Source organism: Musca autumnalis, unplaced genomic scaffold (assembly GCF_047663935.1).
Source record: "Musca autumnalis isolate F117 unplaced genomic scaffold, ASM4766393v1 scaffold_5, whole genome shotgun sequence".
Lineage (NCBI taxonomy): Eukaryota > Metazoa > Arthropoda > Insecta > Diptera > Muscidae > Musca > Musca autumnalis.
In genome coordinates, this window is record NW_027412088.1 from 138,346,518 (window position 1) to 138,352,589 (window position 6,072).

At 32.8% G+C, this 6,072-nt stretch overlaps 1 protein-coding gene across 1 annotated transcript in view; it reads right to left on the bottom strand.

Moving 5' to 3' along the window:
* botv (exostosin like glycosyltransferase 3) overlaps positions 1-6,072 on the bottom strand; it is a 203,210-nt gene that overhangs the window by 73,569 nt on the left and 123,569 nt on the right. The gene's annotated exons all lie outside the window — the stretch shown is intronic.

A 6,072-nucleotide genomic window follows, 5' to 3' on the forward strand; every position in this document is an offset into this window, starting at 1 on the left:
TAAGTTAGTATTTTACAATATTATTTAAATACAAAAATAAATGTTAAATTGAATATTAGTCTTATACTATTTGAATAAGACATGAAGAAGTGGTGAATGACATCTCTACGGGTACTACCAAAAGGAAAACTCAATCGAATGATAGTAGGAAGGAAGGAACAATTTCTTAATAAGAGGTAGTCGTTGCCGCTATAACTGTTGGCTAGTTAATGAGTTTTAAAATCATCCTTAAGTGAACTAAAGATTGAAAATTTTCTCATGCAGCATCAGTTTTTGCAGCCAGTGCATATACGTTATTTATTGCATTTTGGCTAATTGCTTCATATTTCCTTAGTATTTTCTTCATTGAATTTATTTTATTTACTTTGCATTGACGAACGGCAAATTATTTTGTCGACATATTTATAAAACGCATTGTCTCCCAATAAAATCCCATCAATGTGCTTTAAGTTTGCTGTGGTGGTGGGATTCAATACGACCTCACGGCTTTTTGCTCAATTGTCTATGAGTAGTGTCCTTAAGAATATCACATTTTCCGCCCCAAAAATCCGTTATATTTTGTAATTGTATCTTCTACTGTTTTTTAAGTTTTCATAAATTTTATATTAAATCTTAAATAGAAATGTGACATGACATTAAGTCCATATCAAAACATCATCTCTTTTTATATTTTTGGGAAAATATTTGGAAGATTTTCAAAGACTAAATGTCATTAGATTTTATTTTTAATGTTGCAAAATAATTGAATTATGAATTTTAAAAGAATACCACGTGGAATGTGATTTGCTCTTTAATCACATTCAACGTGGCATTATTTCATTCATTCGGTCACATCATCATATCCGTTAGCCAACCATTTAATGTGTGCCAATGTAAAGTTTATAAATTAATAAATAAAACGTTAAAGGTGGGCTTAAATGAAAATTAGCTATGAAAGGAATCTTCATACAATATTTGAACAGATATGTAAGTAAAAATACTTTTTTGTTAGCATGACAAAGCTGGACAAAAATTTCGTTTAGACCGAATAGACTTAATACACAAACAATGTTAATTCCTAGAAAATATGCATAAGAGGAATCTAATGAATCCATCTAAATTCAAACAAACAGTACCTGGTGATATGAATGTTCTTCTTACCATCCAACTTCCAATTTTGAGTTGGCGTTTATCAGAGGCCAATAGTAAGAATAGTAAATAAAGCGGCAAGTCCAATCGAAATGTAACTAAAGAAAATGTTGTAGAGGATTTTCACTGCTACAAAATTTTCTTTAGTCCCACTTCGAAAAGACTTGCCGCTTCCATGCAAAATCCTGAAAACCTAAAATAAACCTAAAAATGTGAACTTTGACCGCGATTTATTTCAAAATTCCTTCAGAGATTTTTTCTTGTTTTTGAATTTTTCTCATCTATGAAGATTGCTGTTTCAGAATCCGCAAGAACTTCCCAGGTGTAAGCGGTTTTCTATTATTTTCTCGTTTAGAGTTAAGCTTGATGACCGGAAATTTTTTGCAAGTGAAAAAGGAAAGCCAAGGACTCGAACCCACACAGTCAGCAAATTACGTTACCTGGTTTCGCTGTTGGTTAAGCAGCTCTTCAGACGTATCGACTGTCGAATGGCTTCTCTGTCCTAGAACTTTTCGTTTTTCAAATGCTGCAAATGTGTTTTTATACATTACCGGATATTTGGCCTTTGAAATGTATTTCTTCATGACAAACGCTACTTTTTAATGATTTTTTTAATTTTCTCGTTTAGAGTTAAGCTTGATGATCGGAAATTTTTTGCAAGTGAAAAAGGAAAGCCAAGGACTCGAACACACACAGTCACCAAATTACGTTACCTGGTAAGCGGTTTTCATATAAAGTTAGTTAAGGTGCACCCTTAATGGCATTGTTTTATAAGAAGACGATACAGTCAGCGCATGTAGAATCATACATCCCGATTTATATTTTTATTTATGTTCGAGAAGATACAATTTGACTCCCATAGTCCAAATTGAGTTCAATATTTTTTATTTCTTTTACCATCATATTATCTTTCGGATTTATGTAGGACCAGATCTAAGATCGGTTGAGTATTCATCTTGGAAATATTGTTGGACTTTATTTGAACATTGCACATGCAAGCTCTTTTAAGAGGATTTTCTACATTTTCCTTCTGAAGTGGTATTTTGGAATCTCAATTGGTTGAAAACCTCAACGCATAAATTTATCAATAAAAATTGATTAACATCACTTAGGATATTCAGCTCCTCCAAGGAATAAACCTTAACGTGGAGGAAGAGCTTTGTACTTTCATAAACGAAAGGAAACTAACTGTTCCTTTTTACTTCAATACAGTTTATGCTGGAGGGTATAAAAAGTTCAGCCGTTTTTACTTGTTCATATTAATAACACTCATGCGTGTGATTGAAGGGGTCCTTTTGGTCCGTTCTCCTATGATCGTATCAAATCAAAATATTCTACAAATTTGTTCGCCATAAAATTTTACTATAGGTCCTAGAATACATCAAAACTCTATCTCTTATTTAAACTCCATAAATATGTAAAAATCAAAAACACATTTAATTTAAAAAAAATTAAGTTTCAGTGTTTTATTTAGAAATACACTTAAAACTAGGAAATAATTTGTCGCTTAGCCTCAATAAATATATTCTTTCTCATGATGGAATCTCTCAAATATAACGCTTGCATTTGAATTAAAAATTGTGACAATATTGAACGGCAAGCGTTTTATTTGAGAGATTCCATCATGAGAAAAAATATATATTTATTGAGGCAAAGCGACAAATTATTTCCTAGTTTTAAGTGTATTTCTAAATAAAACACTGAAACTTAATTTTTTAAATTATTTTTTATTTTTAACTTTTTAGTAAATACATTTTTTTGACCACTGAGAACAAAATTATAGTCAATTTAGGCCGAAAATTTAGATAAAAACTTCAAAATGCCTGAAATCGTGTAGTACCGTTATATAAAGGCTATACCAAAACCTGGACTTATGTCTATAATTTTTGGTGGGTAAGTTTCTGCACGTGTACAATTGGGAACTCCAAATGCCAACTTACAGTTCGGCCTCAAACTGAAGATAAAATCCTCATAATACTTGAAATCGGGTGGTACCGCTATAAGGGGCTATACCAAAACCTGGACCTATGTTCACAATTTTTGGTGGGGAAATGTCTGTATCATTGGAAATGCCAAATAACAGCTAATTAGGGCAAAAATGAAGATAAAATCCTCAAAATACCTGAAATCGGGTGGTACCGCTATATGGGGACTGTATGAAAAATTGGACCCATATTGATTTTGGTTTCATATTCACGTATTGTCATCTAAATCTGAAAAGTGTGCAAAGTTTTACTTCGATTGGTCAACTGCAACCGTTTTAAAAATCAGTTACCAGATTTGAAAAGGGGGTTAAGTAAGACACCGTAAAAACACTGTAAGAATGGACCAATATTGGTTTTGATATCATATTCATGTATTGTCATCCAAATCTGAAATGTGTGCAAATTTAAGTTGTTAAAAAGTTGCTACACAGGCCCCCGGTTCACATTACTTTAAGGTCCATCACTTCTGTTTTCTTAAGGCTTCGGTGCACAAGCTGCCAGATTTCTTGCCTTTTAGTCGTTTACCAGAAATTTCAGCCGCCTATGTACCAAGGTCTTTATTTAGTTTTGTACTTCCTGCACAAGACGATCAAGATCTTCTGAATTATAGTGTAGGATTACAGGTATTAAAAACATATCCAATTAAACTAATTTTTGTTTAATTATAACTAGCAGACCCCGATCCGCGTTGCTGGCCCGTCGTAATGAGTTTTAATGACAACTTTTTATGGACTTTATGCTTGACAATTCAAAAATAGGTATTTTCTACCTTACTTCTGCGGTCCATTGTCAAAAAGAGGAGGATTTTAAATTTATCAACAGATTTAGTCAGTAACGGACTTTGTCGGATTTTTTGCCCAGTAATGCTGTTTAGGATTTTATTAATATAATATATCGTTTTTCTTGATCGGATGCGCAACCACCCTTGTCTCGAAAATGTATCTGCAAGCCGATGCAATCATAAGTTTAGCAAATATAGTGATTATAAAACAACACTGTGCAACATTTTTAAGGTGATCTTGTGCAAACAATTCGAACAGAGGATTTTTTGAAAGTACAGACCCAAACGACAAAAAACCCTATTTGGGCTTTGTTGTGTCAGATCCAGCTCGGATTTTATGGCTCCATATAAACATGGTTAAATATTGAGTTTTTAAAGAAATTCGGGGCTATATCTCTGAAACCAACGTGAATCTTCTTCTGTCCTCTGAAGCAAATTTGTAGATAAGAATAAGAATAAAATATTTGGAGGAACAATGAACTCGAAAAACTACATTTATTTCCTCAAATTTCAAAATGTATGCAAAAATTCCACAATTTTTATACATTTCGTACCGTATCTCCATAACCGTTAATTATTTCTGAAAATTTTCTTTTAGATAAATATTCCCTGGAATGTAATACATAACTCTTCAGAACATGTCATTGTAGTAAAATGCCTCTATGCCGTTGTTTTCAGTACATATTTCAACGACGATTTAATAAAAATGTCAATAATGTAGTGAAATCCGAAATGCGAGAATAAACTGTTGGTGTGAACTGCGTTTGAAATACATGTTGTAAAATATATGATGCAAAATACCGCTGAAGCAACATGAAGTAAGCATTTTAGAGTTTCAGAATGTTCTAAAGAATTGTTGAGAACTTTATTTGGAAGATTTTTTCAAAAGGTTACTTGGTTCAACTTCCAATAGTTTAGCCGATACTGACCAGAATTTCACCAATTATGTAAAATTGTCTATATTTTATAGGTTTTGATACCCTAGATGGAGTTTTTCTTATGTGGTTTTTCAAAAGAAAAGTTCTACTAGTTTAGGACTACAATATTGCTAAAGACAGCAAGGCTAAATTCCTATTCGTTTCTGAGATAAAGGCCTGATAAATGCAAAAAAGTGTAGATTTAGCCCAGTTTAGATGAGGCCATAAAAACCGAACTGGATCTGACAGGACAAAACCCTACTAGGGTTTTTGTAGTCTAAATATGTACTTTCAAAAAATGCATACCAGAAGTTGTTTGCATTTTCAGTGTTGCATAGTGCAATAAGCCCCCGAAACTCGTCTACAAATATATATAGCATTTTGGACAACGGGACATTCCTGAACATTTTCTGGAAATTGCATGAAATTAAGTTCAGTAGTTTTGGAAAAATAGTATATTGAGTGAGAGTGGGCGTGGTCCGGTATTTTGTACCTAGGGTACACACAACCCCATTGCCTCCCAAAATTATGCTGAAACCGATATAATCATAAATTTGGCTTATACATATAGCGTTTAAAAGAAAGGCGTGGGGAAGGTACCCCCGTACGGCAAACATTGAGCTTTTGCTGCAAATTTGATGGAAATCTGTTCAGTATTATTGGAGATATATCATTTTTAAAGAAATAGGGTATATGAGAAGTACCCCATCCCCTCCGAAATTCAACAAAACCTGTAGTCAATTTTAACCGGGGCCTTTCCTGAACATTCTCTGACAATTTCAGAAAAATAGGTTTAGTAGTTTTTGTAGAAAAGATAAAAATTGAAAATTGAAAAAGGTGGTCGTGGTCAAATTTTATTTACATAAAAATCTAATTCCGGTTATGGCGAACATTACACAAAAAGAATTATCACAAACGGTCCAGTCGTTCTCAACTGATGCCATTACCAACGAACGACATTCGATTTTTATTTATAATGTTATGCAAATATTTCATTTGTGGATTCCGAACCGATAGATTGTCGGCTTTTAAAATTTAGATATTCATTTATATCACAAAATTTTCTCCATGAGGTTGTAATAAACAGCCGTACATAACATTTCTTTTGGTTTTCAAATGTACCCTGCTAATTCCCTTTAATGAATCATTGTATTGAATATTTCGCTTTTACTAAACTTTACCTCCAAAACGAAAGCTTTGACCAATATCAGCTGTTTACAGTCGAGTTCATAACATTAACATTTCAACATATGCATGTTAT